The sequence below is a fragment of the Chiloscyllium punctatum genome, unplaced genomic scaffold (genome assembly GCF_047496795.1).
Source record: "Chiloscyllium punctatum isolate Juve2018m unplaced genomic scaffold, sChiPun1.3 scaffold_57, whole genome shotgun sequence".
NCBI classification, from domain to species: domain Eukaryota; kingdom Metazoa; phylum Chordata; class Chondrichthyes; order Orectolobiformes; family Hemiscylliidae; genus Chiloscyllium; species Chiloscyllium punctatum.
In genome coordinates this window covers 2,281,732-2,308,627 of record NW_027309792.1, presented here as the reverse complement: position 1 = coordinate 2,308,627, position 26,896 = coordinate 2,281,732, and positions in this window count along the sequence as shown.

The window sequence follows — 26,896 nt, the reverse complement described above, 5'->3', positions numbered from 1 at the left end:
TCGCCCTCTGTTTCAGCCCCTCTGTTTCTCGCCCTCTGTTTCAGCCCCTCTGTTTCAGCCCGTCTGTTTCACCCACTCTGTTTCTCGCCCTCTGTTTCAGCCCCTCTGTTTCTCACCCTCTGTTTCAGCCCCTCTGATTCAGCCCCTCTGTTTCACCCCCTCTGATTCAGCCCCTCTGTTTCAGCCCCTCTGTTTCAGCCCCTCTGTTTCAGCCCCTCTGTTTCTCGCCCTCCCTTTCTCACCCTCTGTTTCAGCTCCTCTGTTTCAGCCGCTCTGTTTCTCGCACTCTGTTTCAGCCCCTCTGTTTCTCGCCCTCTGTTTCAGCCCCTCTGTTTCTTGCCCTCTGTTTCAGCCCCTCTGTTTCAGCCCCTCTGTTTCAGCCCCTCTGTTTCAGCCCCTCTGTTTCTCGCCCTGTGTTTCAGCCCCTCTGTTTCAGCCCCTCTGTTTCAGCCCCACTGTTTCTCGCCCTCTGTTTCAGCCCCTCTGTTTCAGCCCCTCTGTTTCAGCCCCTCTGTTTCAGCCCCTCTGTTTCTCGCCCTCTGTTTCAGACCCCTCTGTTTCTCGCCCTCTGTTCAGCCCCTATGTTTCTCGCCCTCTGTTTCAGCCCCTCTGTTTCCCGCCCTCTGTTTCAGCCCCTCTGTTTCAGCCCCTCTGTTTCTCGCCCTCTGTTTCTGCTCCTCTGTTTCTCGCCCTCTGTTTCAGCCCCTCTGCTTCTCGCCCTCTGTTTCAGCACCGCTGATTCAGCCCCTCTGTTTCAGCCCCTCTGAATCAGCCCCTCTGATTCAGCCCCTCTGTTTCAGCCCTCCTGTTTCAGCCCCTCTGTTTCTCCCACTCTGTTTCAGCCCCTCTGTTCCAGCCCCTCTGTTTCAGCCCCTCTGTTTCAGCCACTCTGTTTCAGCCCCTCTGTTTCAGCCACTCTGTTTCAGCCCCTCTGTTTCTCGCCCTCTGTTTCAGCCCCTCTGTTTCTCGCCCTCTGTTTCAGCCCCTCTGTTTCAGCCCGTCTGTTTCAGCCACTCTGTTTCTCGCCCTCTGTTTCAGACCCTCTGTTTCTCACCCTCTGTTTCAGACCCTCTGATTCAGCCCCTCTGTTTCTCGCCCTCTGTTTCAGCCCCTCTGTTTCTCGCCCTCTGTTCCAGCCCCTCTGTTTCAGCCCCTCTGTTTCTCGCCCTCTGTTTCAGCCCCTCTGTTTCTCGCGCTCTGTTTCAGCCCCTCTGTTTCAGCCTGTCTGTTTCAGCCACTCTGTTTCTCGCCCTCTGTTTCAGCCCCTCTGTTTCTCACCCTCTGTTTCAGCTCCTCTGATTCAGCCCCTCTGTTTCTCGCCCTCTGTTTCAGCCCCTCTGTTTCTCGCCCTCTGTTTCAGCCCCTCTGTTTCAGCCACTCTGTTTCAGCCCCTCTGTTTCTCGCCCTCTGTTTCAGCCACTCTGTTTCTCGCCCTCTGTTTCAGGCCCTCTGTTTCTCGCCCTCTGTTTCAGCCACTCTGATTTAGCCCCTCTGTTTCAGCCCAACTGATTCAGCCCCTCTGTTTCAGCCCCTCTGTTTCAGCCCCTCTGTTTCAGCCCCTCTGTTTCTCGCCCTCTGTTTCTCGCCCGCTGTTTCAGCCCCTTTGTTTCTCGCCCTCTGTTTCAGCCCCACTGTTTCAGCCCCTCTGATTCAGCCCCTCTGATTCAGCCCCTCTGTTTCTCGCCCTCTGTTTCAGCCCCTCTGTTTCAGCCCCTCTGTTTCAGCCCCTCTGTTTCTCGCCCTCTGTTTCAGCCCCTCTGTTTCTCGCCCTCTGTTTCAGTCCATCTGTTTCAGCAGCTCTGTTTCTCGCCCTCTGTTTCTGCCCCTCTGTTTCTCGCACTCTGTTTCAGCCCGGCTGTTTCTCGCCCTCTGTTTTGGCCCCGCTGATTCAGCCCCTCTGTTTCAGCCCCTCTGAATCAGCCCCTCTGATTCAGCCCCTCTGTTTCAGCCCCTCTGTTTCAGCCCCTCTGTTTCTCGCCCTCTGTTTCAGCCCCTCTGATTCTCGCCCTCTGTTTCAGCCCCTCTGTTTCTCGCCCTCTGTTTTAGCCCCTCTGATTGAGCACCTCTGTTTCAGCCCCTCTGATTCAGACCCTCTGATTCAGCCCCTCTGATTCAGCCCCTCTGTTTCTCGCCCTCTGTTTCAGCCCCTCTGTTTAAGCCCCTCTGTTTCTCGCCATCTGTTTCAGCCCCTCTGTTTCTCGCCCTCTGATTCAGCCCCTCTGATTCAGCCCCTCTGTTTCAGCCCCTCTGTTTCAGCCCCTCTGTTTCTCGCCCTCTGTTTCAGCCCCTCTGATTCTCGCCCTCTGTTTCAGCCCCTCTGTTTCTCGCCCTCTGTTTTAGCACCTCTGATTCAGCCCCTCTGTTTCAGCCCCTCTGATTCAGCCCCTCTGATTCAGCCCCTCTGATTCAGCCCCTCTGTTTCTCGCCCTCTGTTTCAGCCCCTCTGTTTCAGCCCCTCTGTTTCAGCCCCACTGTTTCTCACCCTCTGTTTCAGCCCCTCTGATTCAGCCCCTCTGATTCAGCCCCTCTGATTCAGCCCCTCTGTTTCCCGCCCCTCTGTTTCAGCCCCTCTGTTTCTCGCCCTCTGTTTCAGCCCCTCTGTTTCTCGCCCTCTGTTACAGCCCCTCTGTTTCTCACCCTCTGTTTCAGCCCCTCTGATTCAGCGCCTCTGTTCCAGCCCCTCTGTTTCAGCCCCTCTGTTTCAGCCATTCTGTTTCAGCCCCTCTCTTTCAGCCCCTCTGTTTCAGCCCCTCTGTTTCTCGCCCTCTGTTTCAGCCCCTCTGTTTCTCGCCCTCTGTTTCAGCCCCTCTCTTTCAGCCCGTCTGTTTCACCCACTCTGTTGCTCGCCCTCTGTTTCAGCCCCTCTGTTTCTCACCCACTGTTTCAGCCCCTCTGATTCAGCCCCTCTGTTTCTCGCCCTCTGTTTCAGCCCCTCTGTTTCTCGCCCTCTGTTTCAGCCCCTCTGTTTCTCGCCCTCTGTTTCAGCCCCTCTGTTTCAGCCCCTCTGATTCAGCCTCTCTGTTTCTCTTCCTCTGTTTCAGCCCCTCTGTTTCTCGCCCTCTGTTTCAGCCCCTCTGTTTCTCGCCCTCTGTTTCAGCGCCTCTGTTTCAGCCCGTCTGTTTCACCCACTCTGTTTCTCGCCCTCTGTTTCAGCCCCTCTGTTTCTCACCCTCTGTTTCAGCGCCTCTGATTCAGCCCCTCTGTTTCAGCCCCTCTGATTCAGCCCCTCTGTTTCAGCCCCTCTGTTTCAGCCCCTCTGTTTCAGCCCCTCTGTTTCTCGCCCTCCCTTTCTCACCCTCTGTTTCTCGCCCTCTGTTTCAGCCCCTCTGTTTTTCGCCCTCTGTTTCAGCCCCTCTGTTTCTCGACCTCTGTTTCAGGCTCTCTGTTTCAGCCCGTCTGTTTCAGCCCCTCTGTTTCAGCCCCTCTGTTTCTCGCCCTCTGTTTCTCGCCCGCTGTTTCAGCCCCTTTGTTTCTCGCCCTCTGTTTCAGCCCCTATGTTTCAACCCTTCTGATTCAGCCCCTCTGATTCAGCCCCTCTGTTTCTCACCATCTGTTTCAGCCCCTCTGTTTCAGCCCCTCTGTTTCAGCTCCTCTGTTTCAGCCGCTCTGTTTCTCGCCCTCTGTTTCAGCCCCTCTGTTTTTCGCCCTCTGTTTCAGCCCCTCTGTTTCTCGCCCTCTGCTTCAGCCCCTCTGTTTCAGCCCCTCTGTTTCTCGCCCTGTGTTTCAGCCCCTCTGTTTCAGCCCCTCTGTTTCAGCCCCACTGTTTCTCGCCCTCTGTTTCAGCACCTCTGTTTCATCCCCTCTGTTTCAGCCCCTCTGTTTCAGCCCCTCTGTTTCTCGCTCTCTGTTTCAGACCCCTCTGTTTCTCGCCCTCTGTTCAGCCCCTATGTTTCTCGCCCTCTGTTTCAGCCCCTCTGATTCAGCCCCTCTGTTTCTCGCCCTCTGTTTCAGCCCCTCTGTTTATCGCCCTCTGTTTCAGCCCCTCTGTTTCAGCCCCTCTGTTTCAGCCCCTCTGTTTCTCGCCCTCTGTTTCAGCCCCTCTGTTTCTCGCCCTCTGTTTCAGCCCCTCTGTTTCAGCCCGTCTGTTTCAGCCACTCTGTTTCTCGCCCTCTGTTTCAGCCCCTCTGATTCTCACCCTCTGTTTCAGCCCCTCTGATTCAGCCCCTCTTTTTCAGCCCCTCTGTTTCAGCCCCTCTGTTTCAGCCCCTGTGTTTCTCGCCCTCTGTTTCTCGCCCGCTGTTTCAGCCCCTTTGTTTCTCGCCCTCTGTTTCAGCCCCACTGTTTCAGCCCCTCTGTTTCAGCCCCACTGTTTCTCGCCCTCTGTTTCAGCCCCTCTGTTTCTCGCTCTCTGTTTCATCCCCTCTGTTTCTCGCCCTCTGTTTCAGCCCCTCTGTTTCAGCCCCTCTGTTTCTCGCCCTCTGTTTCAGCCCCTCTGTTTCAGCCCCTCTGTTTCAGCCCCACTGTTTCTCGCCCTCTGTTTCAGCCCCTCTGTTTCTCGCTCTCTGTTTCATCCCCTCTGTTTCTCGCCCTCTGTTTCAGCCCCTCTGATACAGCCCCTCTGTTTCTCGCCCTCTGTTTCAGCCCCTCTGTTTCAGCCCGTCTGTTTCACGCACTCTGTTTCTCGCCCTCTGTTTCAGCCCCTCTGTTTCTCACCCTCTGTTCCAGCCCCTCTGATTCAGCCCCTCTGTTTCTCGCCCTCTGTTTCTGCCCCTCTGTTTCTCGCACTCTGTTTCAGCCCGGCTGTTTCTCGCCCTCTGTTTTGGCCCCTCTGTTTCAGCCCCTCTGATTCAGCCTCTCTGTTTCTCGCCCTCTGTTTCAGCCCCTCTGTTTCTCGCCCTCTGTTTCAGCCCCTCTGTTTCTCGCCCTCTGTTTCAGCCCCTCTGTTTCAGCCCGTCTGTTTCACCCACTCTGTTTCTCGCCCTCTGTTTCAGCCCCTCTGTTTCTCACCCTCTGTTTCAGCCCCTCTGATTCAACCCCTCTGTTTCAGCCCCTCTGATTCAGCCCCTCTGTTTCACCCCCTCTGTTTCAGCCCCTCTGTTTCGCCCCCCTGTTTCTCGCCCTCCCTTTCTCACCCTCTGTTTCAGCTCCTCTGTTTCAGCCGCTCTGTTTCTCGCCCTCTGTTTCAGCCCCTCTGTTTCTCGCCCTCTGTTTCAGCCCCTCTGTTTCTTGCCCTCTGTTTCAGCCCCTCTGTTTCAGCCCCTCTGTTTCAGCCCCTCTGTTTCTGCCCCTCTGTTTCTCGCCCTATGTTTCAGCCCCTCTGTTTCAGCCCCTCTGTTTCAGCCCCACTGTTTCTCGCCCTCTGTTTCAGCCCCTCTGTTTCTCGCCCTCTGTTTCAGCCCCTCTGTTTCTCGCCCTCTGTTACAACCCCTCTGTTTCAGCCCCTCTGTTTCAGCCCCTCTGTTTCAGCGTCTCTGTCCCAACCCCTCTGTTTCAGCCCCTCTGTTTCAGCCACTCTCTTTCAGCCCCTCTCTTTCAAACCCTCTGTTTCAGCCCCTCTGTTTCAGCCCCTCTGTTTCTCGCCCTCTGTTTCAGACCCTCTCTTTCAGCCCGTCTGTTTCACCCACTCTGTTGCTCGCCCTCTGTTTCAGCCCCTCTGCTTCTCACCCTCTGTTCCAGCCCCTCTGATTCAGCCCCTCTGTTTCTCGCCCTCTGTTTCAGCCCCTCTGTTTCTCGTCCTCTGTTTCAGCCCCTCTGTTTCTCGCCCTCTGTTTCAGCCCCTCTGTTTCAGCCCCTCTGATTCAGCCTCTCTGTTTCTCGCCCTCTGTTTCAGCCCCTCTGTTTCTCACCCTCTGTTTCAGCCCCTCTGTTTCTCGCCCTCTGTTTCAGCCCCTCTGTTTCAGCCCGTCTGTTTCACCCACTCTGTTTCTCGCCCTCTGTTTCAGCCCCTCTGTTTCTCACCCTCTGTTTCAGCCCCTCTGTTTCAGCCCCTCTGTTTCTCGCCCTGTGTTTCAGCCCCTCTGTTTCAGCCCCTCTGTTTCAGCCCCACTGTTTCTCGCCCTCTGTTTCAGCCCCTCTGTTTCAGCCCCTCTGTTTCAGCCCCTCTGTTTCAGCCCCTCTGTTTCTCGCCCTCTGTTTCAGACCCCTCTGTTTCTCGCCCTCTGTTCAGCCCCTATGTTTCTCGCCCTCTGTTTCAGCCCCTCTGTTTCCCGCCCTCTGTTTCAGCCCCTCTGTTTCAGCCCCTCTGTTTCTCGCCCTCTGTTTCTGCTCCTCTGTTTCTCGCCCTCTGTTTCAGCCCCTCTGCTTCTCGCCCTCTGTTTCAGCACCGCTGATTCAGCCCCTCTGTTTCAGCCCCTCTGAATCAGCCCCTCTGATTCAGCCCCTCTGTTTCAGCCCTCCTGTTTCAGCCCCTCTGTTTCTCCCACTCTGTTTCAGCCCCTCTGTTCCAGCCCCTCTGTTTCAGCCCCTCTGTTTCAGCCACTCTGTTTCAGCCCCTCTGTTTCAGCCACTCTGTTTCAGCCCCTCTGTTTCTCGCCCTCTGTTTCAGCCCCTCTGTTTCTCGCCCTCTGTTTCAGCCCCTCTGTTTCAGCCCGTCTGTTTCAGCCACTCTGTTTCTCGCCCTCTGTTTCAGACCCTCTGTTTCTCACCCTCTGTTTCAGACCCTCTGATTCAGCCCCTCTGTTTCTCGCCCTCTGTTTCAGCCCCTCTGTTTCTCGCCCTCTGTTCCAGCCCCTCTGTTTCAGCCCCTCTGTTTCTCGCCCTCTGTTTCAGCCCCTCTGTTTCTCGCGCTCTGTTTCAGCCCCTCTGTTTCAGCCTGTCTGTTTCAGCCACTCTGTTTCTCGCCCTCTGTTTCAGCCCCTCTGTTTCTCACCCTCTGTTTCAGCTCCTCTGATTCAGCCCCTCTGTTTCTCGCCCTCTGTTTCAGCCCCTCTGTTTCTCGCCCTCTGTTTCAGCCCCTCTGTTTCAGCCACTCTGTTTCAGCCCCTCTGTTTCTCGCCCTCTGTTTCAGCCACTCTGTTTCTCGCCCTCTGTTTCAGGCCCTCTGTTTCTCGCCCTCTGTTTCAGCCACTCTGATTTAGCCCCTCTGTTTCAGCCCAACTGATTCAGCCCCTCTGTTTCAGCCACTCTGTTTCAGCCCCTCTGTTTCAGCCCCTCTGTTTCTCGCCCTCTGTTTCTCGCCCGCTGTTTCAGCCCCTTTGTTTCTCGCCCTCTGTTTCAGCCCCACTGTTTCAGCCCCTCTGATTCAGCCCCTCTGATTCAGCCCCTCTGTTTCTCGCCCTCTGTTTCAGCCCCTCTGTTTCAGCCCCTCTGTTTCAGCCCCTCTGTTTCTCGCCCTCTGTTTCAGCCCCTCTGTTTCTCGCCCTCTGTTTCAGTCCATCTGTTTCAGCAGCTCTGTTTCTCGCCCTCTGTTTCTGCCCCTCTGTTTCTCGCACTCTGTTTCAGCCCGGCTGTTTCTCGCCCTCTGTTTTGGCCCCGCTGATTCAGCCCCTCTGTTTCAGCCCCTCTGAATCAGCCCCTCTGATTCAGCCCCTCTGTTTCAGCCCCTCTGTTTCAGCCCCTCTGTTTCTCGCCCTCTGTTTCAGCCCCTCTGATTCTCGCCCTCTGTTTCAGCCCCTCTGTTTCTCGCCCTCTGTTTTAGCCCCTCTGATTGAGCACCTCTGTTTCAGCCCCTCTGATTCAGACCCTCTGATTCAGCCCCTCTGATTCAGCCCCTCTGTTTCTCGCCCTCTGTTTCAGCCCCTCTGTTTAAGCCCCTCTGTTTCTCGCCATCTGTTTCAGCCCCTCTGTTTCTCGCCCTCTGTTTCAGCCCCTCTGTTTCAGCCCCTCTGTTTCTCGCCCTCTGTTTCAGCCCCTCTGATTCAGCCCCTCTGTTTCAGCCCCTCTGATTCAGCCCCTCTGATTCAGCCCCTCTGTTTCAGCCCCTCTGTTTCAGCCCCTCTGTTTCTCGCCCTCTGTTTCAGCCCCTCTGATTCTCGCCCTCTGTTTCAGCCCCTCTGTTTCTCGCCCTCTGTTTTAGCACCTCTGATTCAGCCCCTCTGTTTCAGCCCCTCTGATTCAGCCCCTCTGATTCAGCCCCTCTGATTCAGCCCCTCTGTTTCTCGCCCTCTGTTTCAGCCCCTCTGTTTCAGCCCCTCTGTTTCAGCCCCACTGTTTCTCACCCTCTGTTTCAGCCCCTCTGATTCAGCCCCTCTGATTCAGCCCCTCTGATTCAGCCCCTCTGTTTCCCGCCCCTCTGTTTCAGCCCCTCTGTTTCTCGCCCTCTGTTTCAGCCCCTCTGTTTCTCGCCCTCTGTTACAGCCCCTCTGTTTCTCACCCTCTGTTTCAGCCCCTCTGATTCAGCGCCTCTGTTCCAGCCCCTCTGTTTCAGCCCCTCTGTTTCAGCCATTCTGTTTCAGCCCCTCTCTTTCAGCCCCTCTGTTTCAGCCCCTCTGTTTCTCGCCCTCTGTTTCAGCCCCTCTGTTTCTCGCCCTCTGTTTCAGCCCCTCTCTTTCAGCCCGTCTGTTTCACCCACTCTGTTGCTCGCCCTCTGTTTCAGCCCCTCTGTTTCTCACCCACTGTTTCAGCCCCTCTGATTCAGCCCCTCTGTTTCTCGCCCTCTGTTTCAGCCCCTCTGTTTCTCGCCCTCTGTTTCAGCCCCTCTGTTTCTCGCCCTCTGTTTCAGCCCCTCTGTTTCAGCCCCTCTGATTCAGCCTCTCTGTTTCTCTTCCTCTGTTTCAGCCCCTCTGTTTCTCGCCCTCTGTTTCAGCCCCTCTGTTTCTCGCCCTCTGTTTCAGCGCCTCTGTTTCAGCCCGTCTGTTTCACCCACTCTGTTTCTCGCCCTCTGTTTCAGCCCCTCTGTTTCTCACCCTCTGTTTCAGCGCCTCTGATTCAGCCCCTCTGTTTCAGCCCCTCTGATTCAGCCCCTCTGTTTCAGCCCCTCTGTTTCAGCCCCTCTGTTTCAGCCCCTCTGTTTCTCGCCCTCCCTTTCTCACCCTCTGTTTCTCGCCCTCTGTTTCAGCCCCTCTGTTTTTCGCCCTCTGTTTCAGCCCCTCTGTTTCTCGACCTCTGTTTCAGGCTCTCTGTTTCAGCCCGTCTGTTTCAGCCCCTCTGTTTCAGCCCCTCTGTTTCTCGCCCTCTGTTTCTCGCCCGCTGTTTCAGCCCCTTTGTTTCTCGCCCTCTGTTTCAGCCCCTATGTTTCAACCCTTCTGATTCAGCCCCTCTGATTCAGCCCCTCTGTTTCTCACCATCTGTTTCAGCCCCTCTGTTTCAGCCCCTCTGTTTCAGCTCCTCTGTTTCAGCCGCTCTGTTTCTCGCCCTCTGTTTCAGCCCCTCTGTTTTTCGCCCTCTGTTTCAGCCCCTCTGTTTCTCGCCCTCTGCTTCAGCCCCTCTGTTTCAGCCCCTCTGTTTCTCGCCCTGTGTTTCAGCCCCTCTGTTTCAGCCCCTCTGTTTCAGCCCCACTGTTTCTCGCCCTCTGTTTCAGCACCTCTGTTTCATCCCCTCTGTTTCAGCCCCTCTGTTTCAGCCCCTCTGTTTCTCGCTCTCTGTTTCAGACCCCTCTGTTTCTCGCCCTCTGTTCAGCCCCTATGTTTCTCGCCCTCTGTTTCAGCCCCTCTGATTCAGCCCCTCTGTTTCTCGCCCTCTGTTTCAGCCCCTCTGTTTATCGCCCTCTGTTTCAGCCCCTCTGTTTCAGCCCCTCTGTTTCAGCCCCTCTGTTTCTCGCCCTCTGTTTCAGCCCCTCTGTTTCTCGCCCTCTGTTTCAGCCCCTCTGTTTCAGCCCGTCTGTTTCAGCCACTCTGTTTCTCGCCCTCTGTTTCAGCCCCTCTGATTCTCACCCTCTGTTTCAGCCCCTCTGATTCAGCCCCTCTTTTTCAGCCCCTCTGTTTCAGCCCCTCTGTTTCAGCCCCTGTGTTTCTCGCCCTCTGTTTCTCGCCCGCTGTTTCAGCCCCTTTGTTTCTCGCCCTCTGTTTCAGCCCCACTGTTTCAGCCCCTCTGTTTCAGCCCCACTGTTTCTCGCCCTCTGTTTCAGCCCCTCTGTTTCTCGCTCTCTGTTTCATCCCCTCTGTTTCTCGCCCTCTGTTTCAGCCCCTCTGTTTCAGCCCCTCTGTTTCTCGCCCTCTGTTTCAGCCCCTCTGTTTCAGCCCCTCTGTTTCAGCCCCACTGTTTCTCGCCCTCTGTTTCAGCCCCTCTGTTTCTCGCTCTCTGTTTCATCCCCTCTGTTTCTCGCCCTCTGTTTCAGCCCCTCTGATACAGCCCCTCTGTTTCTCGCCCTCTGTTTCAGCCCCTCTGTTTCAGCCCGTCTGTTTCACGCACTCTGTTTCTCGCCCTCTGTTTCAGCCCCTCTGTTTCTCACCCTCTGTTCCAGCCCCTCTGATTCAGCCCCTCTGTTTCTCGCCCTCTGTTTCAGCCCCTCTGTTTCTCGCACTCTGTTTCAGCCCCTCTGTTTCTTGCCCTCTGTTTCAGCCCCTCTGTTTCAGCCCCTCTGATTCAGCCTCTCTGTTTCTCGCCCTCTGTTTCAGCCCCTCTGTTTCTCGCCCTCTGTTTCAGCCCCTCTGTTTCTCGCCCTCTGTTTCAGCCCCTCTGTTTCAGCCCGTCTGTTTCACCCACTCTGTTTCTCGCCCTCTGTTTCAGCCCCTCTGTTTCTCACCCTCTGTTTCAGCCCCTCTGATTCAACCCCTCTGTTTCAGCCCCTCTGATTCAGCCCCTCTGTTTCACCCCCTCTGTTTCAGCCCCTCTGTTTCGCCCCCCTGTTTCTCGCCCTCCCTTTCTCACCCTCTGTTTCAGCTCCTCTGTTTCAGCCGCTCTGTTTCTCGCCCTCTGTTTCAGCCCCTCTGTTTCTCGCCCTCTGTTTCAGCCCCTCTGTTTCTTGCCCTCTGTTTCAGCCCCTCTGTTTCAGCCCCTCTGTTTCAGCCCCTCTGTTTCTGCCCCTCTGTTTCTCGCACTATGTTTCAGCCCCTCTGTTTCAGCCCCTCTGTTTCAGCCCCACTGTTTCTCGCCCTCTGTTTCAGCCCCTCTGTTTCTCGCCCTCTGTTTCAGCCCCTCTGTTTCTCGCCCTCTGTTACAACCCCTCTGTTTCAGCCCCTCTGTTTCAGCCCCTCTGTTTCAGCGTCTCTGTCCCAACCCCTCTGTTTCAGCCCCTCTGTTTCAGCCACTCTCTTTCAGCCCCTCTCTTTCAAACCCTCTGTTTCAGCCCCTCTGTTTCAGCCCCTCTGTTTCTCGCCCTCTGTTTCAGACCCTCTCTTTCAGCCCGTCTGTTTCACCCACTCTGTTGCTCGCCCTCTGTTTCAGCCCCTCTGCTTCTCACCCTCTGTTCCAGCCCCTCTGATTCAGCCCCTCTGTTTCTCGCCCTCTGTTTCAGCCCCTCTGTTTCTCGTCCTCTGTTTCAGCCCCTCTGTTTCTCGCCCTCTGTTTCAGCCCCTCTGTTTCAGCCCCTCTGATTCAGCCTCTCTGTTTCTCGCCCTCTGTTTCAGCCCCTCTGTTTCTCACCCTCTGTTTCAGCCCCTCTGTTTCTCGCCCTCTGTTTCAGCCCCTCTGTTTCAGCCCGTCTGTTTCACCCACTCTGTTTCTCGCCCTCTGTTTCAGCCCCTCTGTTTCTCACCCTCTGTTTCAGCCCCTCTGATTCAGCCCCTCTGTTTCAGCCCCTCTGATTCAGCCCCTCTGTTTCACCCCCTCTGTTTCAGTCCCTCTGTTTCTGCCCCTCTGTTTCTCGCCCTCCCTTTCTCACCCTCTGTTTCAGCTCCTCTGTTTCAGCCACTCTGTTTCTCGCCCTCTGTTTCAGCCCCTCTGTTTCTTGCCCTCTGTTTCAGCCCCTCTGTTTCAGCCCCTCTGTTTCAGCTCCTCTGTTTCTGCCCCTCTGTTTCTCGCCCTGTGTTTCAGCCCCTCTGTTTCAGCCCCTCTGTTTCAGCCCCACTGTTTCTCGCCCTCTGTTTCAGCCCCTCTGTTTCAGCCCCTCTGTTTCAGCCCCTCTGTTTCAGCCCCTCTGTTTCTCGCCCTCTGTTTCAGACCCCTCTGTTTCTCGCCCTCTGTTCAGCCCCTATGTTTCTCGCCCTCTGTTTCAGCCACTATGTTTCCCGCCCTCTGTTTCAGCCCCTCTGTTTCAGCCCCTCTGTTTCTCACCCTCTGTTTCTGCTCCTCTGTTTCTCGCCCTCTGTTTCAGCCCCTCTGTTTCTCGCCCTCTGTTTCAGCCCTGCTGACTCAGCCCCTCTGTTTCAGCCCCTCAGAATCAGCCCCTCTGATTCAGCCGCTCTGTTTCAGCCCCTCTGTTTCAGCCCCTCTATTTCTCGCCCTCTGTTTCTGCCCATCTGATTCTCGCCCTCTGTTTCAGCCCTTCTGATTCTCGCCCTCTGTTTTAACCCATTCTGATTCAGCCCCTCTGATTCAGCCCCTCTGATTCAGCCCCTCTGTTTCTCGCCCTCTGTTTCAGCCCCTCTGTTTCAGCCACTCTGTTTCAGCCCCTCTGTTTCAACCCCTCTGTTTCTCGCCCTCTGTTTCAGCCCCTCTGTTTCTCGCCCTCTGTATCAGCCACTCTGTTTCTCGCCCTCTGTTTCAGCCCCTCTGTTTCTCACCCTCTGTTTCAGCCCCTCTGATTCAGCCCCTCTATTTCTCGCCCTCTGTTTCAGCCCCGCTGATTCAGCCCCTCTGTTTCAGCCCCTCTGAATCAGCCCCTCTGATTCAGCCCCTCTGTTTCAGCCCCTCTGTTTCAGCCCCTCTGTTTCTCGCCCTCTGTTTCAGCCCCTCTGTTTCAGCCCGTCTGTTTCAGCCACTCTGTTTCTCGCCCTCTGTTTCAGCCCCTCTGTTTCTCACCCTCTGTTTCAGCCCCTCTGATTCAGCCCCTCTGTTTCTTGCCCTCTGTTTCAGCCCCTCTGTTTCTCGCCCTCTGTTTCAGCCGCTCTGTTTTAGCCCCTCTGTTTCAGCCCCTCTGTTTCTCGCCCTCTGTTTCAGCCACTCTGTTTCTCGCCCTCTGTTTCAGGCCCTCTGTTTCTCGCCCTCTGTTTCAGCCACTCTGATTCAGCCCCTCTGTTTCAGCCCAACTAATTCAGCCCCTCTGTTTCAGCCCCTCTGTTTCAGCCCCTCTGTTTCAGCCCCTGAGTTTCTCGCCCTCTGTTTCTCGCCCGCTGTTTCAGCCCCTTTGTTTCTCGCCCTCTGTTTCAGCCCCACTGTTTCAGCCCCTCTGTTTCAGCCCCACTGTTTCTCGCCCTCTGTTTCAGCCCCTCTGTTTCTCGCTCTCTGTTTCATCCCCTCTGTTTCTCGCCCTCTGTTTCAGCCCCTCTGTTTCAGCCCCTCTGTTTCTCGCCCTCTGTTTCAGCCCCCCTGTTTCAGCCCCTCTGTTTCAGCCCCACTGTTTCTCGCCCTCTGTTTCAGCCCCTCTGTTTCTCGCTCTCTGTTTCATCCCCTCTGTTTCTCGCCCTCTGTTTCAGCCCCTCTGATACAGCCCCTCTGTTTCTCGCCCTCTGTTTCAGCCCCTCTGTTTCAGCCCCTCTGTTTCAGCCCCACTGTTTCTCGCCCTCTGTTTCAGCCCTTCTGTTTCTCGCTCTCTGTTTCATCCCCTCTGTTTCTCGCCCTCTGTTTCAGCCCCTCTGTTTCAGCCCCTCTGTTTCTCGCCCTCTGTTTCTGCCCCTCTGTTTCTCGCACTCTGTTTCAGCCCCGCTGTTTCTCGCCCTCTGTTTCAGCCCCGCTGATTCAGCTCCTCTGTTTCGCCCCTCTGAATCAGACCCTCTGATTCAGCCCCTCTGTTTCAGCCCCTCTGTTTCAGCCCCTCTGTTTCTCGCCCTCTGTTTCAGCCCCTCTGATTCTCGCCCTCTGTTTCAGCCCCTCTGTTTCTCGCCCTCTGTTTTAGCCCCTCTGATTCAGCCCCTCTGTTTCAGCCCCTCTGATTCAGCCCCTCTGATTCAGCCCCTCTGATTCAGCCCCTCTGTTTCTCGCCCTCTGTTTCAGACCCTCTGTTTAAGCCCCTCTGTTTCTCGCCCTCTGTTTCAGACCCTCTCTTTCAGCCCGTCTGTTTCACCCACTCTGTTGCTCGCCCTCTGTTTCAGTCCCTCTGTTTCTCACCCTCTGATTCAGCCCCTCTGATTCAGCCGCTCTGTTTCTCGCCCTCTGTTTCAGCCCCTCTGATTCTCGCCCTCTGTTTCAGCCCCTCTGTTTCTCGCCCTCTGTTTCAGCCCCTCTGTTTCAGCCCCTCTGATTCAGCCTCTCTGTTTCTCGCCCTCTGTTTCAGCCCCTCTGTTTCTCGCCCTCTGTTTCAGCCCCTCTGTTTCAGCCCGTCTGTTTCACCCACTCTGTTTCTCGCCCTCTGTTTCAGCCCCTCTGTTTCTCACCCTCTGTTTCAGCCCCTCTGATTCAGCCCCTCTGTTTCACCACCTCTGATTCAGCCCCTCTGTTTCACCCCCTCTGTTTCAGCCCCTCTGTTTCAGCCCCTCTGTTTCTCGCCCTCCCTTTCTCACCCTCTGTTTCAGCTCCACTGTTTCAGCCGCTCTGTTTCTCGCACTCTGTTTCAGCCCCTCTGTTTCTCGCCCTCTGTTTCAGCCCCTCTGTTTCTTGCCCTCTGTTTCAGCCCCTCTGTTTCAGCCCCTCTGTTTCAGCCCCTCTGTTTCTCACCCTGTGTTTCAGCCCCTCTGTTTCAGCCCCTCTGTTTCAGCCCCACTGTTTCTCGCCCTCTGTTTCAGCCCCTCTGTTTCAGCCCCTCTGTTTCAGCCCCTCTGTTTCAGCCCCTCTGTTTCTCGCCCTCTGTTTCAGACCCCTCTGTTTCTCGCCCTCTGTTCAGCCCCTATGTTTCTCGCCCTCTGTTTCAGCCCCTCTGTTTCCCGCCCTCTGTTTCAGCCCCTGTGTTTCAGCCCCTCTGTTTCTCGCCCTCTGTTTCTGCTCCTCTGTTTCTCGCCCTCTGTTTCAGCCCCTCTGCTTCTCGCCCTCTGTTTCAGCACCGCTGATTCAGCCCCTCTGTTTCAGCCCCTCTGAATCAGCCCCTCTGATTCAGCCCCTCTGTTTCAGCCCTCCTGTTTCAGCCCCTCTGTTTCTCCCACTCTGTTTCAGCCCATCTGATTCTCGCCCTCTGTTTCAGCCCTTCTGATACTCGCCCTCTGTTTCAGCCCCTCTGTTCCAGCCCCTCTGTTTCAGCCCCTCTGTTTCAGCCACTCTGTTTCAGCCCCTCTGTTTCAGCCACTCTGTTTCAGCCCCTCTGTTTCTCGCCCTCTGTTTCAGCCCCTCTGTTTCTCGCCCTCTGTTTCAGCCCCTCTGTTTCAGCCCGTCTGTTTCAGCCACTCTGTTTCTCGCCCTCTGTTTCAGACCCTCTGTTTCTCACCCTCTGTTTCAGACCCTCTGATTCAGCCCCTCTGTTTCTCGCCCTCTGTTTCAGCCCCTCTGTTTCTCGCCCTCTGTTCCAGCCCCTCTGTTTCAGCCCCTCTGTTTCAGCCCCTCTGTTTCTCGCCCTCTGTTTCAGCCCCTCTGTTTCTCGCGCTCTGTTTCAGCCCCTCTGTTTCAGCCTGTCTGTTTCAGCCACTCTGTTTCTCGCCCTCTGTTTCAGCCCCTCTGTTTCTCACCCTCTGTTTCAGCTCCTCTGATTCAGCCCCTCTGTTTCTCGCCCTCTGTTTCAGCCCCTCTGTTTCTCGCCCTCTGTTTCAGCCCCTCTGTTTCAGCCACTCTGTTTCAGCCCCTCTGTTTCTCGCCCTCTGTTTCAGCCACTCTGTTTCTCGCCCTCTGTTTCAGGCCCTCTGTTTCTCGCCCTCTGTTTCAGCCACTCTGATTCAGCCCCTCTGTTTCAGCCCAACTGATTCAGCCCCTCTGTTTCAGCCCCTCTGTTTCAGCCCCTCTGTTTCAGCCCCTCTGTTTCTCGCCCTCTGTTTCTCGCCCGCTGTTTCAGCCCCTTTGTTTCTCGCCCTCTGTTTCAGCCCCACTGTTTCAGCCCCTCTGATTCAGCCCCTCTGATTCAGCCCCTCTGTTTCTCGCCCTCTGTTTCAGCCCCTCTGTTTCAGCACCTCTGTTTCAGCCCCTCTGTTTCTCGCCCTCTGTTTCAGCCCCTCTGTTTCTCGCCCTCTGTTTCAGCCCATCTGTTTCAGCCCCTCTGTTTCTCGCCCTGTGTTTCTGCCCCTCTGTTTCTCGCACTCTGTTTCAGCCCGGCTGTTTCTCGCCCTCTGTTTTGGCACCGCTGATTCAGCCCCTCTGTTTCAGCCCCTCTGAATAAGCCCCTCTGATTCAGCCCCTCTGTTTCAGCCCCTCTGTTTCAGCCCCTCTGTTTCTCGCCCTCTGTTTCAGCCCCTCTGATTCTCGCCCTCTTTTTCAGCCCCTCTGTTTCTCGCCCTCTGTTTTAGCCCCTCTGATTGAGCACCTCTGTTTCAGCCCCTCTGATTCAGACCCTCTGATTCAGCCCCTCTGATTCAGCCCCTCTGTTTCTCGCCCTCTGTTTCAGCCCCTCTGTTTAAGCCCCTCTGTTTCTCGCCATCTGTTTCAGCCCCTCTGTTTCTCGCCCTCTGTTTCAGCCCCTCTGTTTCAGCCCCTCTGTTTCTCGCCCTCTGTTTCAGCCCCTCTGATTCAGCCCCTCTGTTTCAGCCCCTCTGATTCAGCCCCTCTGATTCAGCCCCTCTGTTTCAGCCCCTCTGTTTCAGCCCCTCTGTTTCTCGCCCTCTGTTTCAGCCCCTCTGATTCTCGCCCTCTGTTTCAGCCCCTCTGTTTCTCGCCCTCTGTTTTAGCACCTCTGATTCAGCCCCTCTGTTTCAGCCCCTCTGATTCAGCCCCTCTGATTCAGCCCCTCTGATTCAGCCCCTCTGTTTCTCGCCCTCTGTTTCAGCCCCTCTGTTTCAGCCCCTCTGTTTCAGCCCCACTGTTTCTCACCCTCTGTTTCAGCCCCTCTGATTCAGCCCCTCTGATTCAGCCCCTCTGATTCAGCCCCTCTGTTTCCCGCCCCTCTGTTTCAGCCCCTCTGTTTCTCGCCCTCTGTTTCAGCCCCTCTGTTTCTCGCCCTCTGTTACAGCCCCTCTGTTTCTCACCCTCTGTTTCAGCCCCTCTGATTCAGCGCCTCTGTTCCAGCCCCTCTGTTTCAGCCCCTCTGTTTCAGCCATTCTGTTTCAGCCCCTCTCTTTCAGCCCCTCTGTTTCAGCCCCTCTGTTTCTCGCCCTCTGTTTCATCCCCTCTGTTTCTCGCCCTCTGTTTCAGCCCCTCTCTTTCAGCCCGTCTGTTTCACCCACTCTGTTGCTCGCCCTCTGTTTCAGCCCCTCTGTTTCTCACCCACTGTTTCAGCCCCTCTGATTCAGCCCCTCTGTTTCTCGCCCTCTGTTTCAGCCCCTCTGTTTCTCGCCCTCTGTTTCAGCCCCTCTGTTTCTCGCCCTCTGTTTCAGCCCCTCTGTTTCAGCCCCTCTGATTCAGCCTCTCTGTTTCTCTTCCTCTGTTTCAGCCCCTCTGTTTCTCGCCCTCTGTTTCAGCCCCTCTGTTTCTCGCCCTCTGTTTCAGCGCCTCTGTTTCAGCCCGTCTGTTTCACCCACTCTGTTTCTCGCCCTCTGTTTCAGCCCCTCTGTTTCTCACCCTCTGTTTCAGCGCCTCTGATTCAGCCCCTCTGTTTCAGCCCCTCTGATTCAGCCCCTCTGTTTCAGCCCCTCTGTTTCAGCCCCTCTGTTTCAGCCCCTCTGTTTCTCGCCCTCCCTTTCTCACCCTCTGTTTCTCGCCCTCTGTTTCAGCCCCTCTGTTTTTCGCCCTCTGTTTCAGCCCCTCTGTTTCTCGACCTCTGTTTCAGGCTCTCTGTTTCAGCCCGTCTGTTTCAGCACCTCTGTTTCAGCCCCTCTGTTTCTCGCCCTCTGTTTCTCGCCCGCTGTTTCAGCCCCTTTGTTTCTCGCCCTCTGTTTCAGCCCCTATGTTTCAACCCTTCTGATTCAGCCCCTCTGATTCAGCCCCTCTGTTTCTCACCATCTGTTTCAGCCCCTCTGTTTCAGCCCCTCTGTTTCAGCTCCTCTGTTTCAGCCGCTCTGTTTCTCGCCCTCTGTTTCAGCCCCTCTGTTTTTCGCCCTCTGTTTCAGCCCCTCTGTTTCTCGCCCTCTGTTTCAGCCCCTCTGTTTCAGCCCCTCTGTTTCTCGCCCTGTGTTTCAGCCCCTCTGTTTCAGCCCCTCTGTTTCAGCCCCACTGTTTCTCGCCCTCTGTTTCAGCACCTCTGTTTCATCCCCTCTGTTTCAGCCCCTCTGTTTCAGCCCCTCTGTTTCTCGCTCTCTGTTTCAGACCCCTCTGTTTCTCGCCCTCTGTTCAGCCCCTATGTTTCTCGCCCTCTGTTTCAGCCCCTCTGATTCAGCCCCTCTGCTTCTCGCCCTCTGTTTCAGCCCCTCTGTTTCTCGCCCTCTGTTTCAGCCCCTCTGTTTCAGCCCCTCTGTTTCAGCCCCTCTGTTTCTCGCCCTCTGTTTCAGCCCCTCTGTTTCTCGCCCTCTGTTTCAGCCCCTCTGTTTCAGCCCGTCTGTTTCAGCCACTCTGTTTCTCGCCCTCTGTTTCAGCCCCTCTGATTCTCACCCTCTGTTTCAGCCCCTCTGATTCAGCCACTCTGTTTCTCGCCCTCTGTTTCAGCCCCTCTGTTTCTCGCCCTCTGTTTCAGCCCCTCTGTTTCTCGCCCTCTGTTTCAGACCCTCTGTTTCAGCCCCTCTGTTTCAGCCCCACTGTTTCTCGCCCTCTGTTTCAGCCCCTCTGTTTCATCCCCTCTGTTTCAGCCCCTCTGTTTCAGCCCCTCTGTTTATCGCCCTCTGTTTCAGACCCCTCTGTTTCTCGCCCTCTGTTCAGCCCCTATGTTTCTCGCCCTCTGTTTCAGCCCCTCTGTTTCTCGCCCTCTGTGTCAGCCCCTCTGTTTCAGCCCCTCTGTTTCTCGCCCTCTGTTTCTGCTCCTCTGTTTCTCGCCCTCTGTTTCAGCCCCTCTGTTTCTCGCCCTCTGTTTCAGCCCCGCTGATTCAGCCCCTCTGTTTCAACCCCTCTGAATCAGCCCCTCTGATTCAGCCCCTCTGTTTCAGCCCCTCTGTTTCAGCCCCTCTGTTTCTCGCCCTCTGTTTCAGCCCATCTGATTCTCGCCCTCTGTTTCAGCCCTTCTGATTCTCGGCCTCTGTTTCAGCCCCTCTGATTCAGCCCCTCTGTTTCAGCCCCTCTGATTCAGCCCCTCTGATTCAGCCCCTCTGATTCAGCCCCTCTGTTTCTCGCCCTCTGTTTCAGCCCCTCTGTTTCAGCCCCTCTGTTTCAGCGCCTCTGTTTCTCGCCCTCTGTTTCAGCCCCTCTGATTCAGCCCCTCTGTTTCAGCCCCTATGTTTCTCCCCCTCTGTTCCAGCCCCTCTGTTTCAGCCCCTCTGTTTCAGCCACTCTGTTTCAGCCCCTCTGTTTCAGCCCCTATGTTTCAGCCCCTCTGTTTCTCGCCCTCTGTTTCAGCCCCTCTGTTTCTCGCCCTCTGTTTCAGCCCCTCTGTTTCAGCCCGTCTGTTTCAGCCACTCTGTTTCTCGCCCTCTGTTTCAGCCCCCCTGTTTCTCACCCTCTGTTTCAGCCCCTCTGATTCAGCCGCTCTGCTTCTCGCCCTCTGTTTCAGCCCCTCTGTTTCTCGCCCTCTATTTCAGCCCCTCTGTTTCAGCCCCTCTGTTTCAGCCCCTCTGTTTCTCGCCCTCTGTTTCAGCCACTCTGATTCAGCCCCTCTGTTTCAGCCCAACTGATTCAGCCCCTCTGTTTCAGCCCCTCTGTTTCAGCCCCTCTGTTTCAGCCCCTTTGTTTCTCGCCCTCTGTTTCAGCCCCTCTGTTTCAGCCCCTCTGTTTCTCGCCCTCTGTTTCTGCTCCTCTGTTTCTCGCCCTCTGTTTCAGCCCCTCTGCTTCTCGCCCTCTGTTTCAGCACCGCTGATTCAGCCCCTCTGTTTCAGCCCCTCTGAATCAGCCCCTCTGATTCAGCCCCTCTGTTTCAGCCCTCCTGTTTCAGCCCCTCTGTTTCTCCCACTCTGTTTCATCCCCTCTGTTTCTCGCCCTCTGTTTCAGCCCCTCTCTTTCAGCCCGTCTGTTTCACCCACTCTGTTGCTCGCCCTCTGTTTCAGCCCCTCTGTTTCTCACCCACTGTTTCAGCCCCTCTGATTCAGCCCCTCTGTTTCTCGCCCTCTGTTTCAGCCCCTCTGTTTCTCGCCCTCTGTTTCAGCCCCTCTGTTTCTCGCCCTCTGTTTCAGCCCCTCTGTTTCAGCCCCTCTGATTCAGCCTCTCTGTTTCTCTTCCTCTGTTTCAGCCCCTCTGTTTCTCGCCCTCTGTTTCAGCCCCTCTGTTTCTCGCCCTCTGTTTCAGCGCCTCTGTTTCAGCCCGTCTGTTTCACCCACTCTGTTTCTCGCCCTCTGTTTCAGCCCCTCTGTTTCTCACCCTCTGTTTCAGCGCCTCTGATTCAGCCCCTCTGTTTCAGCCCCTCTGATTCAGCCCCTCTGTTTCAGCCCCTCTGTTTCAGCCCCTCTGTTTCAGCCCCTCTGTTTCTCGCCCTCCCTTTCTCACCCTCTGTTTCTCGCCCTCTGTTTCAGCCCCTCTGTTTTTCGCCCTCTGTTTCAGCCCCTCTGTTTCTCGACCTCTGTTTCAGGCTCTCTGTTTCAGCCCGTCTGTTTCAGCCCCTCTGTTTCAGCCCCTCTGTTTCTCGCCCTCTGTTTCTCGCCCGCTGTTTCAGCCCCTTTGTTTCTCGCCCTCTGTTTCAGCCCCTATGTTTCAACCCTTCTGATTCAGCCCCTCTGATTCAGCCCCTCTGTTTCTCACCATCTGTTTCAGCCCCTCTGTTTCAGCCCCTCTGTTTCAGCTCCTCTGTTTCAGCCGCTCTGTTTCTCGCCCTCTGTTTCAGCCCCTCTGTTTTTCGCCCTCTGTTTCAGCCCCTCTGTTTCTCGCCCTCTGTTTCAGCCCCTCTGTTTCAGCCCCTCTGTTTCTCGCCCTGTGTTTCAGCCCCTCTGTTTCAGCCCCTCTGTTTCAGCCCCACTGTTTCTCGCCCTCTGTTTCAGCACCTCTGTTTCATCCCCTCTGTTTCAGCCCCTCTGTTTCAGCCCCTCTGTTTCTCGCTCTCTGTTTCAGACCCCTCTGTTTCTCGCCCTCTGTTCAGCCCCTATGTTTCTCGCCCTCTGTTTCAGCCCCTCTGATTCAGCCCCTCTGCTTCTCGCCCTCTGTTTCAGCCCCTCTGTTTCTCGCCCTCTGTTTCAGCCCCTCTGTTTCAGCCCCTCTGTTTCAGCCCCTCTGTTTCTCGCCCTCTGTTTCAGCCCCTCTGTTTCTCGCCCTCTGTTTCAGCCCCTCTGTTTCAGCCCGTCTGTTTCAGCCACTCTGTTTCTCGCCCTCTGTTTCAGCCCCTCTGATTCTCACCCTCTGTTTCAGCCCCTCTGATTCAGCCACTCTGTTTCTCGCCCTCTGATTCAGCCCCTCTGTTTCAGCCCCTCTGTTTCTCGCCCTCTGTTTCAGACCCCTCTGTTTCTCGCCCTCTGTTCAGCCCCTATGTTTCTCGCCCTCTGTTTCAGCCCCTCTGTTTCCCGCCCTCTGTTTCAGCCCCTCTGTTTCAGCCCCTCTGTTTCTCGCCCTCTGTTTCTGCTCCTCTGTTTCTCGCCCTCTGTTTCAGCCCCTCTGCTTCTCGCCCTCTGTTTCAGCACCGCTGATTCAGCCCCTCTGTTTCAGCCCCTCTGAATCAGCCCCTCTGATTCAGCCCCTCTGTTTCAGCCCTCCTGTTTCAGCCCCTCTGTTTCTCCCACTCTGTTTCAGCCCATCTGATTCTCGCCCTCTGTTTCAGCCCTTCTGATACTCGCCCTCTGTTTCAGCCCCTCTGTTCCAGCCCCTCTGTTTCAGCCCCTCTGTTTCAGCCACTCTGTTTCAGCCCCTCTGTTTCAGCCACTCTGTTTCAGCCCCTCTGTTTCTCGCCCTCTGTTTCAGCCCCTCTGTTTCTCGCCCTCTGTTTCAGCCCCTCTGTTTCAGCCCGTCTGTTTCAGCCACTCTGTTTCTCGCCCTCTGTTTCAGACCCTCTGTTTCTCACCCTCTGTTTCAGACCCTCTGATTCAGCCCCTCTGTTTCTCGCCCTCTGTTTCAGCCCCTCTGTTTCTCGCCCTCTGTTCCAGCCCCTCTGTTTCAGCCCCTCTGTTTCAGCCCCTCTGTTTCTCGCCCTCTGTTTCAGCCCCTCTGTTTCTCGCGCTCTGTTTCAGCCCCTCTGTTTCAGCCTGTCTGTTTCAGCCACTCTGTTTCTCGCCCTCTGTTTCAGCCCCTCTGTTTCTCACCCTCTGTTTCAGCTCCTCTGATTCAGCCCCTCTGTTTCTCGCCCTCTGTTTCAGCCCCTCTGTTTCTCGCCCTCTGTTTCAGCCCCTCTGTTTCAGCCACTCTGTTTCAGCCCCTCTGTTTCTCGCCCTCTGTTTCAGCCACTCTGTTTCTCGCCCTCTGTTTCAGGCCCACTGTTTCTCGCCCTCTGTTTCAGCACCTCTGTTTCATCCCCTCTGTTTCAGCCCCTCTGTTTCAGCCCCTCTGTTTCTCGCTCTCTGTTTCAGACCCCTCTGTTTCTCGCCCTCTGTTCAGCCCCTATGTTTCTCGCCCTCTGTTTCAGCCCCTCTGATTCAGCCCCTCTGCTTCTCGCCCTCTGTTTCAGCCCCTCTGTTTCTCGCCCTCTGTTTCAGCCCCTCTGTTTCAGCCCCTCTGTTTCAGCCCCTCTGTTTCTCGCCCTCTGTTTCAGCCCCTCTGTTTCTCGCCCTCTGTTTCAGCCCCTCTGTTTCAGCCCGTCTGTTTCAGCCACTCTGTTTCTCGCCCTCTGTTTCAGCCCCTCTGATTCTCACCCTCTGTTTCAGCCCCTCTGATTCAGCCACTCTGTTTCTCGCCCTCTGTTTCAGCCCCTCTGTTTCTCGCCCTCTGTTTCAGCCCCTCTGTTTCTCGCCCTCTGTTTTAGACCCTCTGTTTCAGCCCCTCTGTTTCAGCCCCACTGTTTCTCGCCCTCTGTTTCAGCCCCTCTGTTTCATCCCCTCTGTTTCAGCCCCTCTGTTTCAGCCCCTCTGTTTCTCGCCCTCTGTTTCAGACCCCTCTGTTTCTCGCCCTCTGTTCAGCCCCTATGTTTCTCGCCCTCTGTTTCAGCCCCTCTGTTTCTCGCCCTCTGTGTCAGCCCCTCTGTTTCAGCCCCTCTGTTTCTCGCCCTCTGTTTCTGCTCCTCTGTTTCTCGCCCTCTGTTTCAGCCCCTCTGTTTCTCGCCCTCTGTTTCAGCCCCGCTGATTCAGCCCCTCTGTTTCAACCCCTCTGAATCAGCCCCTCTGATTCAGCCCCTCTGTTTCAGCCCCTCTGTTTCAGCCCCTCTGTTTCTCGCCCTCTGTTTCAGCCCATCTGATTCTCGCCCTCTGTTTCAGCCCTTCTGATTCTCGGCCTCTGTTTCAGCCCCTCTGATTCAGCCCCTCTGTTTCAGCCCCTCTGATTCAGCCCCTCTGATTCAGCCCCTCTGATTCAGCCCCTCTGTTTCTCGCCCTCTGTTTCAGCCCCTCTGTTTCAGCCCCTCTGTTTCAGCGCCTCTGTTTCTCGCCCTCTGTTTCAGCCCCTCTGATTCAGCCCCTCTGTTTCAGCCCCTATGTTTCTCCCCCTCTGTTCCAGCCCCTCTGTTTCAGCCCCTCTGTTTCAGCCACTCTGTTTCAGCCCCTCTGTTTCAGCCCCTATGTTTCAGCCCCTCTGTTTCTCGCCCTCTGTTTCAGCCCCTCTGTTTCTCGCCCTCTGTTTCAGCCCCTCTGTTTCAGCCCGTCTGTTTCAGCCACTCTGTTTCTCGCCCTCTGTTTCAGCCCCCCTGTTTCTCACCCTCTGTTTCAGCCCCTCTGATTCAGCCGCTCTGCTTCTCGCCCTCTGTTTCAGCCCCTCTGTTTCTCGCCCTCTATTTCAGCCCCTCTGTTTCAGCCCCTCTGTTTCAGCCCCTCTGTTTCTCGCCCTCTGTTTCAGCCACTCTGATTCAGCCCCTCTGTTTCAGCCCAACTGATTCAGCCCCTCTGTTTCAGCCCCTCTGTTTCAGCCCCTCTGTTTCAGCCCCTTTGTTTCTCGCCCTCTGTTTCAGCCCCTCTGTTTCAGCCCCTCTGTTTCAGCCACTCTGTTTCTCGCCCTCTGTTTCAGGCCCTCTATTTCTCGCCCTCTGTTTCAGCCACTCTGATTCAGCCCCACTGTTTCAGCCCAACTGATTCAGCCCCTCTGTTTCAGCCCCTCTGTTTCAGCCCCTCTGTTTCAGCCCCTCTGTTTCTCGCCCTCTGTTTCTCGCCCGCTGTTTCAGCCCCTTTGTTTCTCGCCCTCTGTTTCAGCCCCACTGTTTCAGCCCCTCTGATTCAGCCCCTCTGTTTCAGCCCCTCTGTTTCTCGCCCTCTGTTTCAGACCCCTCTGTTTCTCGCCCTCTGTTCAGCCCCTATGTTTCTCGCCCTCTGTTTCAGCCCCTCTGTTTCCCGCCCTCTGTTTCAGCCCCTCTGTTTCAGCCCCTCTGTTTCTCGCCCTCTGTTTCTGCTCCTCTGTTTCTCGCCCTCTGTTTCAGCCCCTCTGCTTCTCGCCCTCTGTTTCAGCACCGCTGATTCAGCCCCTCTGTTTCAGCCCCTCTGAATCAGCCCCTCTGATTCAGCCCCTCTGTTTCAGCCCTCCTGTTTCAGCCCCTCTGTTTCTCCCACTCTGTTTCAGCCCATCTGATTCTCGCCCTCTGTTTCAGCCCTTCTGATACTCGCCCTCTGTTTCAGCCCCTCTGTTCCAGCCCCTCTGTTTCAGCCCCTCTGTTTCAGCCACTCTGTTTCAGCCCCTCTGTTTCAGCCACTCTGTTTCAGCCCCTCTGTTTCTCGCCCTCTGTTTCAGCCCCTCTGTTTCTCGCCCTCTGTTTCAGCCCCTCTGTTTCAGCCCGTCTGTTTCAGCCACTCTGTTTCTCGCCCTCTGTTTCAGACCCTCTGTTTCTCACCCTCTGTTTCAGACCCTCTGATTCAGCCCCTCTGTTTCTCGCCCTCTGTTTCAGCCCCTCTGTTTCTCGCCCTCTGTTCCAGCCCCTCTGTTTCAGCCCCTCTGTTTCAGCCCCTCTGTTTCTCGCCCTCTGTTTCAGCCCCTCTGTTTCTCGCGCTCTGTTTCAGCCCCTCTGTTTCAGCCTGTCTGTTTCAGCCACTCTGTTTCTCGCCCTCTGTTTCAGCCCCTCTGTTTCTCACCCTCTGTTTCAGCTCCTCTGATTCAGCCCCTCTGTTTCTCGCCCTCTGTTTCAGCCCCTCTGTTTCTCGCCCTCTGTTTCAGCCCCTCTGTTTCAGCCACTCTGTTTCAGCCCCTCTGTTTCTCGCCCTCTGTTTCAGCCACTCTGTTTCTCGCCCTCTGTTTCAGGCCCTCTGTTTCTCGCCCTCTGTTTCAGCCACTCTGATTCAGCCCCTCTGTTTCAGCCCAACTGATTCAGCCCCTCTGTTTCAGCCCCTCTGTTTCAGCCCCTCTGTTTCAGCCCCTCTGTTTCTCGCCCTCTGTTTCTCGCCCGCTGTTTCAGCCCCTTTGTTTCTCGCCCTCTGTTTCAGCCCCACTGTTTCAGCCCCTCTGATTCAGCCCCTCTGATTCAGCCCCTCTGTTTCTCGCCCTCTGTTTCAGCCCCTCTGTTTCAGCCCCTCTGTTTCAGCCCCTCTGTTTCTCGCCCTCTGTTTCAGCCCCTCTGTTTCTCGCCCTCTGTTTCAGCCCATCTGTTTCAGCCCCTCTGTTTCTCGCCCTCTGTTTCTGCCCCTCTGTTTCTCGCACTCTGTTTCAGCCCGGCTGTTTCTCGCCCTCTGTTTTGGCCCCGCTGATTCAGCCCCTCTGTTTCAGCCCCTCTGAATCAGCCCCTCTGTTTCAGCCCCTCTGTTTCTCGCCCTCTGTTTCAGCCCCTCTGATTCTCGCCCTCTTTTTCAGCCCCTCTGTTTCTCGCCCTCTGTTTTAGCCCCTCTGATTGAGCACCTCTGTTTCAGCCCCTCTGATTCAGACCCTCTGATTCAGCCCCTCTGATTCAGCCCCTCTGTTTCTCGCCCTCTGTTTCAGCCCCTCTGTTTAAGCCCCTCTGTTTCTCGCCATCTGTTTCAGCCCCTCTGTTTCTCGCCCTCTGTTTCAGACCCTCTGTTTCAGCCCCTCTGTTTCTCGCCCTCTGTTTCAGCCCCTCTGATTCAGCCCCTCTGTTTCAGCCCCTCTGATTCAGCCCCTCTGATTCAGCCCCTCTGTTTCAGCCCCTCTGTTTCAGCCCCTCTGTTTCTCGCCCTCTGTTTCAGCCCCTCTGATTCTCGCCCTCTGTTTCAGCCCCTCTGTTTCTCGCCCTCTGTTTTAGCACCTCTGATTCAGCCCCTCTGTTTCAGCCCCTCTGATTCAGCCCCTCTGATTCAGCCCCTCTGATTCAGCCCCTCTGTTTCTCGCCCTCTGTTTCAGCCCCTCTGTTTCAGCCCCACTGTTTCTCACCCTCTGTTTCAGCCCCTCTGATTCAGCCCCTCTGATTCAGCCCCTCAGATTCAGCCCCTCTGTTTCCCGCCCCTCTGTTTCAGCCCCTCTGTTTCTCGCCCTCTGTTTCAGCCCCTCTGTTTCTCGCCCTCTGTTACAGCCCCTCTGTTTCTCACCCTCTGTTTCAGCCCCTCTGATTCAGCGCCTCTGTTCCAGCCCCTCTGTTTCAGCACCTCTGTTTCAGCCATTCTGTTTCAGCCCCTCTCTTTCAGCCCCTCTGTTTCAGCCCCTCTGTTTCTCGCCCTCTGTTTCATCCCCTCTGTTTCTCGCCCTCTGTTTCAGCCCCTCTCTTTCAGCCCGTCTGTTTCACCCACTCTGTTGCTCGCCCTCTGTTTCAGCCCCTCTGTTTCTCACCCACTGTTTCAGCCCCTCTGATTCAGCCCCTCTGTTTCTCGCCCTCTGTTTCAGCCCCTCTGTTTCTCGCCCTCTGTTTCAGCCCATCTGTTTCTCGCCCTCTGTTTCAGCCCCTCTGTTTCAGCCCCTCTGATTCAGCCTCTCTGTTTCTCTTCCTCTGTTTCAGCCCCTCTGTTTCTCGCCCTCTGTTTCAGCCCCTCTGTTTCTCGCCCTCTGTTTCAGCGCCTCTGTTTCAGCCCGTCTGTTTCACCCACTCTGTTTC